Source organism: Lithobates pipiens, unplaced genomic scaffold (genome assembly GCF_037356315.1).
Source record: "Lithobates pipiens isolate NorthernLeopardFrog02 unplaced genomic scaffold, aLitPip1_a1.2 Scaffold_3, whole genome shotgun sequence".
In the NCBI taxonomy this organism is placed as follows: domain Eukaryota; kingdom Metazoa; phylum Chordata; class Amphibia; order Anura; family Ranidae; genus Lithobates; species Lithobates pipiens.
Window position 1 is genome coordinate 12,195,757 of NW_027507790.1, and position 14,699 is coordinate 12,210,455.

Sequence of the window (14,699 nt, forward strand, 5' to 3'; positions counted from 1 at the left end):
GGGGAGGGGGAGGTGAAGGGGGTGCAGGGGCTTCAGCCATAGTACTGGGTCCTATATTTGGAGTAAGCTTTGTAGTTTTATTAATATGCTTCTTTTTATATTTGCATAGACATTTATCCCATGCATGGTAACAATCTTTCATGTATTGAATATTTTCCCACTTCCCTGGAGGGTACGAATTTTTGTGGATTTGGCATATTTTACTTACTTCCTGCCAGTCTTCCTCAGTACAAGGACCATATGGCCCTGGGTCATGTATCCCCAATTGCTGACACCTTTCTCGGACTTGTGTCCAAAATGGTTCTACCTGGGGGCCAGGGATCATATTACTGACAAATTCATAGGGTGATGGGGTGGCCATGGCTTGGGTTGCTGCAGAATTCCCCATCTAGTAGTCTGGGCAGTGTGTCTAGTGGCAGGACACAGGTGATAACACCCGGTTTGTTCAACAATCCGGTCTCTGGTCTGGGAGTAGGATCCCTGATCTTTTTGGGGCAGATGGACTTATATAAAACTATGAAGATTTACCCTTAATATACGATGAAGGGTAAATCCTTCCTGGTGGCGGGATATACCCCTCTTACACCAAGTCTGCAAGAGAAGCCTGTAGGTCTAGTGGTCAAAAGAATCTACCTTTCATTAATGCTAAGAAAAAGTAAACCTAGCGTGCAGCGTGAACAGGCGGGTGCTATCTCACTACAATCTGGTTCTTAATACTCTGTATTCATTTAACAACATTTGGGTTTATTCAAACAGATATCCACTCTATATAATTATATCTTATACAACGTTAATACTCTATATACTTACGCTTGCACCTAAAGAGAAACAGACATATTTTTATGGTTTAAGATTTCAGCTTTAAAACTTTACATGTACATTATCAAGTAATCACATCATGATGCATTTCATTATTTATAGTGCACTTTAAAAGTTCTCAAGTGGGCGTCCATTTAGCCAATCCTTATGTCACGGGCGTATATGATACCTCCCGTGTTAGAATATAATCATGAATATCTCTCTTAGTTTATAGTCGGACCAACCTAGTCAGACTCCTCAGTACCTGCGAACCCTTTTCACCCCCCAAGGGACCAGCCTAGTCCGTTGCGAAGGCACAGTTTATATATATATATATACAATTAAATTTCTTATAATGGTTGTTTGGACAGGTCAAGCATAAACGCCAATTACCATAAAAAGAGGTAAAGGTGTAAATGACTTACCTGTGCAAACCCCACTTTCTGGCACCAAAACTGTAAGGTGTTCGTCTTCTAGATTCCCCTGGATAGCCTAGGCTGGAGTGGCTCAATGGAGGTCCCAATCGCCGGCGGTTAATCAATACACATACTCGTGGGTACGTGGTGAAAGATTACAAGGTTTAATGGGAGAGTGGACCGTCTTTTATGTGGTATTCCACAAAGCCCTGCCCTGTGAGGGGCCAATCGGGTGATTTACACATACATCAACAATTTTCTTAACTCATGACATTAGTTCTTTCCTGAAATGTAAGTCAAAGGTTAATTACAATCTTCTGACAGTTATTTTGCCCTTTCAGCATCTGCTGACTGACCATATTCTTGCGTAACCAGTCCTTATCTAGCTTTTGTGCCTCTCAACAATGTACAGAGAAGAAAACACAGGCAGATATTTTCCTGAGATATCAATATCTAGCATAGACCCTCATGCAGATATCTGTCATCTAGTCACGCTATTTTGTACATAGTATGTCACGTACGCCAGTATGCTTGTCTTAATTCTGAACCTATTGAAATGCAAGCCTAAGCATATTGGTACTAGATTTTGACTAGTAATTTCAATAGGTATCCCCTTATATGTACCAGTTCAAAATTACAAACAGATTCTACTTAACACAACAAACCTACACAGTCCCTGTCTTGTTTTCACCGCCTGTATACTGCTGTTCTGAGTATATAGGGCCTGGGGGCCAAACTTCTTTCCTTTTTTTAATATGGGTACGGGGTTCCCCTTAATATCCGTACAAGACCCAAAGGGGCTGGTAATGGGCAGGGGGGGGGCTACCCATGCCATTTTTATCAATTATTCTCATCCATATTGCCGGAACCAGATATTACATTAAAACCGCAAGCAGTTTTAAATGACTTTTTTTTCCGTTAAATGTCATTTTGTGCAGGGACTGTTCTAAACATGGGAAACACGTGGCACTTCACATGCATACTATACCCCCAGGCACGATATTTAAAGCAATAATTCACTTTTTTTTCACTTTAATCGTCATTAAAATCAGTGCTCCCGAAAAACCGTCCGTTTTTAAAATCATTTTAGGCATTGAGCCATGTCCCCTGGGGCAAGAGCCAGGTCCCCGAACCCTTTTTAGGATAATATCTTGCATATTAGCCATTCAAATTAGCACTTTTTATTTCGAACATTCAAGTCCCATAGACTTCAATGGGGTTCTAAAGTTCGCACAAATTTTCGGTCCGTTCGAAAGTTCTGGTGCGAACCGAACCGGGGGGTGTTCGGCTCAGTGTGTATCGATATTTCGTTTTCTTGAACCCTCTTTTTACAAGTTACTACTTGCAATGCTAGTGATGCTGATCTGCAAAGAAGGCTGTTTAGCAAATTATCTTTCATCTGGTAAAAAGTTTTTTTTTCAGGAAATGTGGAACTCCTTGGAGTAATTGTGTAGGCTTTTCAGCAGAAAATGCAAGTGTTATTGTGGGAAGATGCCTACAGAAGTTGGATAGTAACCACAGCAAGCATGATACGTATGTCATCCTCTCTACTTAAACCATTGTGTGTGGATGCAGGCTATAGTGTAATTATAGATTTAAATTAATTTTCTAAAAATAGCAATAGAATGGCACAGCTGATGACTTTCTGTAAATTCCGCAAGATAGAAAACCTCAAATTACTGAAACATGTACTTTAGCGTCAAAGTGGCTTTAAGAAAGCTGTTAGAATAATTTTATACCAGATGACTGCTTTTAAATAATATCTGAATTCACAAAGCTGTCTAGTGGCCCCAGGTGCATAGGGGGGCCCCTACAGCCCCCCCCCCCCCCAACAGGGGGAATCACATGTGTTTTGAGCTGGTGATCAGTGCGGTGGTTGGGGGAAATAGCTGGAATCAATCTTTTGTGGCTCTCTAACTGCAGCAACTGAAAGCCTACATTTCTTCCTCCCTCCTGCATTCAGCTGCTGCAGGATGAGCCACAAAAGATTGATTCCAGCTATTTCCCCCAACCATCACACTGATCACTGTTGGATTCCCCCCCCCCCTCCAGCACCGCTGGCTTCCTCCACTCCTTTCCCATCTGCAGCAGCTGCAGGCACACAGGGGGGGAAACCTAATTATGAAAACCAGTATGTATGTCATTTACCAGTCCCTTCCTTTTTTAAGTGAGCACGGTACCGATCACTCACTGTGTTCATTCATAAACTGAAGCCTAGTAGACACAGTTTAGTACAACCACTAACAGTCACTGTCTCTTGTTCAGGTGCAGAGAGCAACTGGGGACTGTGTCTCCTCAGTCTCTTTTTCTGCCTCAAAAGTGGGACTTCAGGGGTCTGTTTAGACACCTGACATCTCACCAAAGACCCTACAACAGCATTGTGAAAAAAAAAAAATTTTCAATGATTTTTAATTTTTTTTTTTAAATAATGGAAAAATTCAAAATAAATCAGACCAAAATTTCTAAATAGACTAAAAAGCTATGTCCAATATTTAGCATAATGTAGCCGCATCCACTGTTTGCCACGGCACACGTAGTGTGCCACATGTAGCCATCTTCCTGAGGCCCCAGTGCATTACTTTGTCCAGCGGCCCATGATGCCACTGGCATTGGCCACACTACCTGAAGACTTTTTTGCAGCAAGTAAAACAATTCTTTATATGTTACAATCTACTCTATGAGAATTCTTCAAAAAAGTTAAAAATAACCTGCAAACTTGTGGCTCCTATACTGTTTCAAAGCATCTATAGTTGTGCAGCTATAACCTCTCTGCCTTTTCAAATGCCTTCTTATGGCATCAGAAGAAGTTCATATTTTAATGTATGAATTTCATTACTTGAAAATCCTGGAAGACAATGAATTTGAAGTGTCCTAAGATATTTAAACCCATTGATTCCACATTTTAAAAACAAAATTGCTGTTATGGAGTCTGGCAAGGAATTTGGCAAGTTGTGAAGTTTTTAGTTTTTAGCTCTACCACACAGCAATGCTGACATTGAGAGGGTTTTCTCTTTAATAAATATATATATATATATATATATATATATACACTATATTACCAAAAGTATTGAGACACCTGCAGAACAGGGAAATGTAAACAAGGCATTTCCCTGTTCTGCATAGTGACATGACAGGGATCTACTGCTCCCTGTCATCAGCAGCAGTGATCTCTGTCATGCCCTAGGTATCCCATCTCCCCTACAGTTATAACACGCCAAGGTAGAACATTTAACCCCTTCATCGCCCCCTAGTGTTTAACCCCTGTCCTGCCAGGGACATTTACACTGTAATCAGTGGCTATTTATAGCTCTAATCACTGTATAAATGTCACTGGTCCCAAAATAGTGTCAAAAGTGTCCAATATGTCCCCCTCAATGTCGCAGTCCCGATAAAAAAAAAAGTAAATCGCTGCCATTACTAATAAAAAATAAATGAATAATAAAAATGCCATAAATCTATCCCCTATTTTGTATACACTATAAGTTTTGTGCAATCCAATCAATATATACTTATTTTTTATTTATTTTTTAACAAAAATATGTAGAAGAATACCTTCTACCTTCTTAAAAATCGGCCTAAACTGAGAAAGAAATGTGTTTTTTTTATAGGGCCCTGCTCGTTAGAGCTTACAATCTAGAAGGGAGGGTCAAGTGGAACAAAAGGTAATAGCTGTGGGGGATGATCAGATGGAGAAAATGAAAATACACTTGTTAGGTGTGGATAGAATAGGCTTCTTTGAAGAGAAGGGTTTTCAGGGATCGTCTAAAAGCTAATAGAGTAGGATATAATCGGACAGATTGGGGGAAGGAGTTCTATATGATTGGAGAGGCTCTGGAAAAGTCCTGGAGACAAGCATGGGAGGAGGTGATGAGAGAGCTAGAGGGCAGGAGGTCTTGAGAAGAATGAAGAAAACAATTAGGTTGGTATTGACACTAGGTAGATCTGTGGATAGCTTTGTAAGTAGTTGTTGGTATTTTGAATTTAATTTGTTGTGTGAGCGGAAGCCAGTGGAGGGATTGACAGAGAGGAGTAGCAGACACAGAGCGATTGGTAAGGTGGATGAGTCTTGCAGCAGCATTCATGATGGACTGAAGGGGGGATAGTCTATGTAGAGGTAAGCCAATGAGGAGGGAGTTGTAGTAGTCGAGGCAAGAGATGACCAGTTAGTGAATTAAGAGCTTGGTTGTGTCATTGGTTAGAAAGGGGCATATTTTGGAGATGTTGTGGAGGATGAGGCGACAAGATTTGGACAGTGACTGGACATGGGGCTTAAACGAGAGTTCAGAGTCCAGGACTACACCTAGGATGTGTAGTCTTTGGGGTGTGGGGATGGGCTTATAGTCGTGCCATGAATTTTGACAGAGATCGGGGATGGGGCACGTGGGGGAGGAAAAATTATAAGTTCCGTTTTAGATAGATTAAGTTTGAGGAAGTAGTGGGACATCCAGACTGTTATATCTGATAGTAAATTAGTGATACATGAGGAGACTGAAGGAGTGAGCTGAGGGGTAGAAAAATCGATTAGATGACTTCTGATGGCAATTGGTTCCACTAGATTTTAGTTAGGGGTATCAGAGTAAAGGGGGCTGAATACAAATGCACGCCACACTTTTCACATATTTATTTTCAAAAATGTTGTAAACCATCTATCATTTTCCTTTCACTTCACATGTGCCACTTTGTGTGTGTTGGTCTATTACATAAAATCCCAATAAAATACGTTTAAGTTTTTGGTTGTAACCCAGCCTTTCTCAACCTTTTCAACACCGAGGAACCCTTGAAATAATTCTTCAGTCTCGGGGAACCCCTGCTAAAAATTAAAAATCTATAACTGAGAAGAATGCTCCATACACTTGTGGTCATTGGGAAAAATTAAACCTTTACAGATAGCTAAAATGATTACTGGTGTCAGTGGGAACTTATCTGAGAGGCAGAAACTGACTATTGCTCAAGCAACCTCTAGCCACTTCTGAAGAAACCCTATGGTTCCATGGAACCCTGGTTGAGAAACCATGTTGTAACATGACAAAATGTGGAAAAGTTCAAGGGGTGTGAATACTTTTTCAAGGCACTGTACATTGTGCATTAGCAAGGAGAGTTTGATGCAGTTAATGGTTTATTATAAGTTATCTTGTTCAAAAAAACATTATTTTATTGCTTACACCTTTATTGGGGTGTGCGTCATTATTGTAGTAGTTTTAGCTTAAAACTGTAGTTATTATGTACTTTATGGTGTATTTGTACTGATTATTTTGATTCATACATATTCTCCTTCTTGGTGGAGGTCTGTTGTAGCCTACAAAGTGGTGCAGTGCTTTTATATATGATATTGTATGTTACTGTAGAATCTGGACACCCTTAAAGCCTTTGTTACCCCAATACTTCATATTCCTGATATGTACCTGCTGTACCATGTACTTGTATGAGCGAATATCCTGTTCTTTTTCTAATGCTTCCTTTATGTGAAATCCCTGGTGTTCCTGCCAGTCCATCTGCTTTCCTATTAAAAACTGACCGCACTAAGCAGGAGAGCACACTGTGGTCAGTTCTCTAGCTATGCCGAGAACTCAGTATGATCTTCGCTAATAAACAGACTTGTCCTGACATGCCTGCGCTGCACAGCCCTTCACTGGGAAGCTCAGTGTGCTGCTGCTTCTCCTCCCACAGACATTCCAACAACAAAATCCATCAGATTTTTTCTGACAAATTTTGGCACAAAATTGTCTAGCATACACATGGTCGCACAAAGTTGTCGGAAAATCTGATCGTTCAGAACGAGGTGACTTACAACACGTACGACGGGACTATAAAGAGGCCAGTAGCCAATAGCTTTAGTCTCATAATTTATTCTGAGCATGCATGGCACTTTGTGCGTCAGAAATGTATACACATGATCGGAATTTAAACGATCAGATTTTGCTGTTGGAAAATTTTACATCCAGATCTCAAACTTTGTGTGTCGGAAATTCAGACGGAATTAGTCCGATGGAGCCCACACATGATCGGAATTTCCGACAACACAGTCCCATTGTACATTTTCCATCGGAAAGTCTGACCACGTGTACAGGGAATTATGCAGCTGAGAACAGAAGAAATGTGATCACTTATAGAAAAAAGGGAAAAAAGGTATTTATAATGTATTTTTATTTCAATACAAAAATGTTCTGCATTTCATTTCTATTTTAAACTGAATAGGTTGTTTTACAAGGTGATCGTTTACAATCATTTTAAGTCCAACTTTTAGTACAATTTGTCCATACTTATGCCCCATACACACTATCAGTTTTTCTGCTGAGTTTTTCCTTCAGATTTACCAAAACCATGTAGTGCAAGGGCCTGCCTGATTGCATACAAATTGAAACTCCTAAGGTTTGACCTCATATTACATGGTTTTGGTAAATCTGAAGGAAAAACTCAGCAGAAAAACTGATAGTGTGTATGGGGCTTTAGACTTTAGCACAACACGCAAAGCACTCTGCAATTGCTTCTGCCCCATTCTCCACACAATCTCAGGAATTGCAGTTTCCAAAAGTTAAATTTCCATTTTCATTAGGATATGCCACATTTAGAGAAACCCCAGAACTGCCATTTATGCTGTACCATTAAGGCAAATGGGAATCTGCAAGCAAACAACTCTGTACACAAGCACTTATTGTCACTAAGGCAATACCACACATATGTAAAGTGGTTGTAAAGGGTGAAGGTGTTTTAACTTCATGCATTCATGCAAAACTTTCAGTGTGCAGCCCCCCAGCATCCCCCTAATACATACCCAAGCCTTATCCAGCTGTGTGCACAAGAGCAACGGCTCTCCCAGGTCTCTCTCTCCTCGTTGGCTGAGACACAGCAGCGGAAGCCACTGTTAATTCCAGTCAATGAGGAGGGGATGGGATTGAGCCATGCTCTGTCCAATAGACACACAGAGGTGGCTCCGGTGCAAGCACGCATGAGTGCCACCAGTGCAAGCAATTTCCTATGGGGACACTCAGCAAGCGGTAGGGGCCAGAAGCACCAGTGGGGGACCCAAGAGGAGGAGGATCAGGGCTGCTTTGTGCAAAACCACTGCACATAGTAGGCAAGTATGATGTGCTTATTATTTTAAGAAAATAATGGAACCTTTAGAAATACTTTAAGGTTTAGGTGGGATGAACTTACTTGGAACTTAAAGTATGTTTAAAGTCATTTTTGCAAGTGTTGGATAGAGTAGGGACTCGGGAGGAATAGGAAACCCGTGTCAGGTTTTTAAATCTGTTTGTGTTCTTTCTGGGGAAATGTACCCTCTCTTCTGTCCTGGTGATCATTGTCCCAGTGCAGAAAGTGATACAAATTCCAATATTTTGAGTTATCTTCTGAACCAAAGTAGAGAGGAAGTTTTCCAATAGGGACACTTGTTTCGGTAACATTTGTGTAAGACATTTTCTGCACTTTAACATTTCTTCATCCTTTGTTGTAAGTCCAGCAAGGGAAGCAAAGAGAAATCTCCCGAATGGGGCACAGATGGCCAAAAAATAAATAAAAAATGGCAGGGGCTTTAACTATCCCCTACTCTATCCACATTTTTTACTTTAGATATGTGGGGCTGAAGACTCTGTTCCCTTTACCATGTGACAGTGTTGGGTGTCTGAGAGGCCAATTACCAAACAACAGTATTATCACATAAGAGGAATGTATTTATATATTGTATGCATAGTTCTCGTCTATATGAGTTTTTCTTGGAATAAATACATTTTCTATATGTATTGTGTAATATAGTTTGATCCTTACATGAGTATATACTGTGGATTTCAGTTATAGCACATAATTTGCAATATATTACTATTGTATTGTCAGTGCTCGTCTGAATGAGGCCTTAGAGTTGGAGGGGTTCTATTATCCTTGATGGTGCAGTACAATCATAAAGTGAACTATTTTATTCAATTTATTATACATAGAACATTGAAAGTCATCCTGAATAAGTAAATGAATGGGGACCTTGGATTGTGGGCTCCTTGAGGGTAGGGACCGATGTGAGTGTGCAATGTACAGGGAAAGGGACAATTGTAGACACTCACTCAGGTTGAACTGTATGGACTGGTGTCTTTATTCAACCTTACTAACTATGTAACTATATGTAACTATGTAACTATCCTAGAAAGAATTGTAGAGAGGTGGAATCTCCAAGCACCAATGTTGTCAAGAAGGAAGGAAGAGGAGTCAATCACATGCTCCCCATACACAAGAATATTGAGTATCCCCCTTCTTGGTGACCAAACAGATTGACAGGGGACACAAAAGAAAGTATGTGCAGATCAGTAGGGCGGCAAAAAAGGGAACCTTTTGGAATCCCTTGTGGGCAAAGCAAAGCTGTCAATACACTATAATCCCAGCCAAAACGTTTCTCTTAGTTTTGAATAAAGTATGGGAGGATTAGAACCTATGTCAAGTTTTTACTGATATTTTGGGTGTCATTAGACATATTTACCCACACTTCCTGTCTTGCTGACAACATTTTACCATACAGGAAGTAAGAGGAACTTTCCAACAGCAACGCAAATAGTAATACATTTTTTTTTTTTTTTAGTAGAGCAGGGGAAAGCTAGGAACCCTGTCAGATTGTTATTTCTGTTTGTGTTCCTGTTGCAGATTTCTCCTTACTCCCTGTATGTAGAAACCATTGTCAGCAGTACAGTAAAGAGAAAAAGAGAGGGGAAATCTCTCTAAAGCCCCATACATCAGGTTTTCTGCTGATTTTTTCCTTCAGATTTACCAAAACCATATAATATCAGGTCAAACCTTAGGAGTTTAAATTTGTACGCAATCAGGCAGGCCCTTGCACTACATGATTTTGGTAAATCTGAAGTCAAAAATCAGCAGAAAATATGATAGTGTCTATGGGGCTTAAAGAGGAAGTAAACCCAGATTGGCTTTACTTCCTCTTTTATTCCCTGCAAAGTAAAAGCATAACAGGCTAATATGCATTGCATACAAGCCCATTATGTGCCAATTACCTGCAAACAAAGCCCATGATGTCCCCGCTGATGGCCGCATCCCTCTTCCTTTCGGGGGGCCCTGGACTCTGGCTCTTTGACTGGCTGGAGTCGCATGACGTCACTCACATGCATGCGCGCAGGAGCCAACAGTCACGGCATGGGCCCTGTTGAAATGGCATGACTGTGCCCTTCTTTCAGTGCACATGCACCGATGACTTCGGCACAAGCGTATATGGTAAATATCTCCTAAACCGTGCAGGTTTAGGAGATACAGTACCTACAGGTAAGCCTTATTATAGGCTCAACTGTAGGTAAAAGTGGTGTGTAAGGGTGTACAACCACTTTAACAGAGCTCCAGATAACAGTGAAAACCTGCCAGATTTCTAATACTTCCTTATGCTGTCCAAAACAAGAAAAACATGTACAGTATTGGCTTGACATACACCGGATGACAGGTTCACAGTGAAAGTCCATTGACACTGCAATGTGTGCATTGAGGGTGTGTAAACACATGTGCATTACATGCATTCATATGCCCATGCCGGCTGCATTGTGTTGCATTTTAAAATGCACTGCAATACTTTTTTTTTTTACTTAACTAAGGTGTACTTACATGCATTGCGTCACATTGCGCCAGTGCACCAAAGAGCTTCTCTTGCTGTCATTGCCAGGTAATAAGCAATGCAAAAAGATCAATTCTGTCTCGTTTTTTTGAAATACACCATATGACTCTGAAAGCTGTTTAGAGTTCTAAATGTGTAATGCTGCTTTGCATCTGGGCACTGAAGACAGTTAATCATAATGTCTGTGCCCACATTGAATTGTAAAAAAAAAAAAATCCAGACACTGACAGGTTTGACAGAAACATATTTTTGTAATTAGTGAACTGCTGCACATGCAAACACTCTTCCTCTTCATAGATTCCCTTTTTACCCAGCAGGCATTTTGAAGCAAACACAGGATTGCCGAATGAATGAGCTTTTAATAAATCAGTCTTATTTTTGTACTTTTCCCAGAAAAAAAAGGTTTTACTTCGAGACCTGAATTATGCATTTAATACAAGTCCTTCTAATGAAAGTAAGGCTGGCCTATGCAGCAGGTAAAGATGTATATGGTTTGTATAACTTGGAAGTATAGGAGTATAAAAATAAAGAGTGAATGTAACCCCAAAGAAAGAAAAGAGGGAGATAGAACAAATTCAAACTTCTTTATTATTCTCCGGATGTATGGGGCCCCCAGTATGTATGGAAATGGCATTTAGTTACATTAGTCTATACCATTAGTCATGTCATAGACGCAGATCAAACAACTTGTAACTGTTGTTAGTAATTCTGTGTGCTTCTGTAGATGGGATAACACTGGCACTGATGGCAGAGACTTGGCAATAGCAAAGGAACATACAGTTCTGCATTTGTTGATGCCCTTTTTATTCTGGGTATGTTTGCTTGTTCTTTGTTAAGTATCAACCCTATTAACAATACTTTTTCAAAAAGAACAGAATAAAAAAAAACAGTTCCTGGGAAAAAAATTATTAAATTTGCACATTAAAAAGTGGTACATTATTCAGAAAGGGATTGCAAACATAACCACAAAATAGCAGTATTTTTTTCCAGGTACCCAACCTACATTGGGATTGTAAGACAGAGACCACAGAGGAAGAAACAGCAAATGAAATTCAAATCCTTTAATCTAAAAGTACAACACAAATACAAGTGTAAAGGAATCATTTGACAGTCATAGGCATCACCTTCATAAGACTTTTACCACATAGTTAAGCTATTTTTGCCTCTGAGCATCAGTCTCTGAATGATTTGGGTATCTTTTTAAGCTCTTAATTACAACCACAACATTGTTTTTGCATGTCACATAAAGGCTGAGTTGACTTGTGTTGATCTCCTGTTACATGGATAAGCTCTGTTATAGAGGCAAGAGCCATTCCTGAAAAAGGCCCACAGATATCACTAATGAGGGTCTCAGGGTCAGGAGCTAGGCAGACTGGGAATATATCATCCAGGAAAATAACCCACCTCTGATCCTTTACATAGGAAGGGAGGAGTGCTAAAGGGAAGAGGTGCAAGAAGAAAGGACAACAAAATAAAAAAAAATGGAAACCTGGAAGGAGGAGGACAGTGAGGACAGGAGATGACCTTCCATCAGCTGTGTGCAGGAGAGGACAGCACTAACTAACCGCAAACTCCAGCTTTACTCCCCCAACTCTTATATCTCCAGTGTTAATGGTCATTACAATCATGTTCTCTGCAGCTTCAAAACTCTACTCAGAAACTGACGTTTATAAAGACTGCAAGCAAACTGAACTGCCATTATTAGCTAGTCCTGGGGATTGGGGCATTCCCATGAAGAAAGAACGGATGTGAACATACAAATCAAATGTTTTACAACACAGGGAGTGTGTCCGATGAGGATTGTACACATACACTCATCACACATATTATATTCTGTCATTTCATTTCTGCTCTACATTCACTTTACAAAGTGCATTCCTACCTATTGTTACCTGTTATGTCCGACCTCTCCATCGGGATTCTAACACAGCGATCTCCCGAAATTCTGTCTATAGTGGAGCCCTGCAATTCATCTAGCCGGCAATTTCATTAGGGCAAGACAAACATCGGCCATTCATACACATACATTCTATGTGTAATACTTTATATATATGTTCATGCAAATTTATTTACACATCACATGTATTTTATATATATCGCAATCACCTCGTATGACTTACATTACAGCGTGTTACAATTAAAAATGTGATATATATATATATATATATATATATATATAAAACATATCACAAATTTTTAATTATATAATATTATAACGTGTTTACATTGTGGGAAATATATATATATATATATACATATATATGTATATACAGGCATACCCCACTTTTAAGTACACAATGGGGTTTATTTACTAAAGCTGGAAAGTGCAAAATCAGGCTCACTTCTGCATAGAAACCAATGAGCTTCTAACCCCAGCTTGTTCAATTAAGCTTTGGTAATAAAACCAGGAAGATCATTGGTTTCTGTGCAGAAGGACGCCTGATTTTGCACTTTTCAGCTTTAGTAAATATATATATGTATATATATATATATATATATATATATATATATATATATATATATATATATATATATATATATATATATAAATAAATAAATATATATATATATATATATATATATATATATATATATATATATATATATATATATATATATCCCAGAAAAATAATAAAGCAGTACAATAATTTACAGTGAATGACTTACAACATAAATGCAGCATAGAGTAAAGTTTGCAGATGGATAACAATATACACTTTGAACACAAGCAATAGAAGGGAACGGGGAAGGAAAGATTTTCATCCAAAGGGCAAAAAATAGAAATTTAGAAATTGTCGCTGCTTTTACCATACAATCTGAAAGATAATAACGTGCAATAGAAACGGCTTTGCAAAAGGGACATTTCTGTCTGGTGTGAAATATAACATACATAGAATTATAAACACTAGTGTATAAACTTTTTAAAGGGGACAATGGACAAAGGACGAATGGAGCATCGTGTTGATATTTTATTCTGTATTCTGTACAAATCATTATATATCAGGGTTTTTTTTTTTTTTTTTTTATTGAAAACGCACAGATGTCACACCAATGTACTTATATGTATATACAACACACACACACACACATATTTATATATATATATATATATATATATATATATATATATATATATATATTTATATTGTTTTTTATGGCTAGTTATGTATATTTTTTCTTTCAATTAATGCTCGGAAGCTGCTTAAGGGAACACTCTACCCTCAAAAACAAAAAGTATGTTCCAGACTAGTTCCCATCGCATTCATTGCTATCTATCTATCTATCTATCTATCTATCTATCTATCTATCTATCTATCTATCTATCTATCTATCTATCTATCTATCTATCTATCTATCTCCTCCTACACACCCATACAGAAACTGAGAAATACTGTCTTACCTGTGGAGCTGCCGATGTAGTAAAAAAAGATGTGTGTTGGTTGGTAATTTTGTATTCTGTAGGATTACTGGACAGGGATCATTTACGTGTTTCAAAACATTTTTTTTACCCTTCATAACATATTTATTTAACATATTTCTTATTCTGATAATGTCATGTCACTTTTAATACCAGTTTCTGAACATTCATTAGGGACCTTTAAAATAAAGCTTGCTTAGTAGCCTTTGTCAGATATGTGGTTAGCAGCTTTTATTCACATGAAAGTATAAAAAGAATACAGTTAATATTAAGAAATATTTATTTTGTATTCTGTGTACATGAGTAGACGTGAGTAGTAGATTATCATGGTGGGGCCATGTCCCAATACAAAGACAGGCATACAGCAGTGATCCTAATCACTCGCCCATAGGACACAATGAGGCTGATTTACTAAAGGAGTTGAGAATCTTCACACATTTACTTCAACGGCCCCACCATGTGCAGATGAGATCAA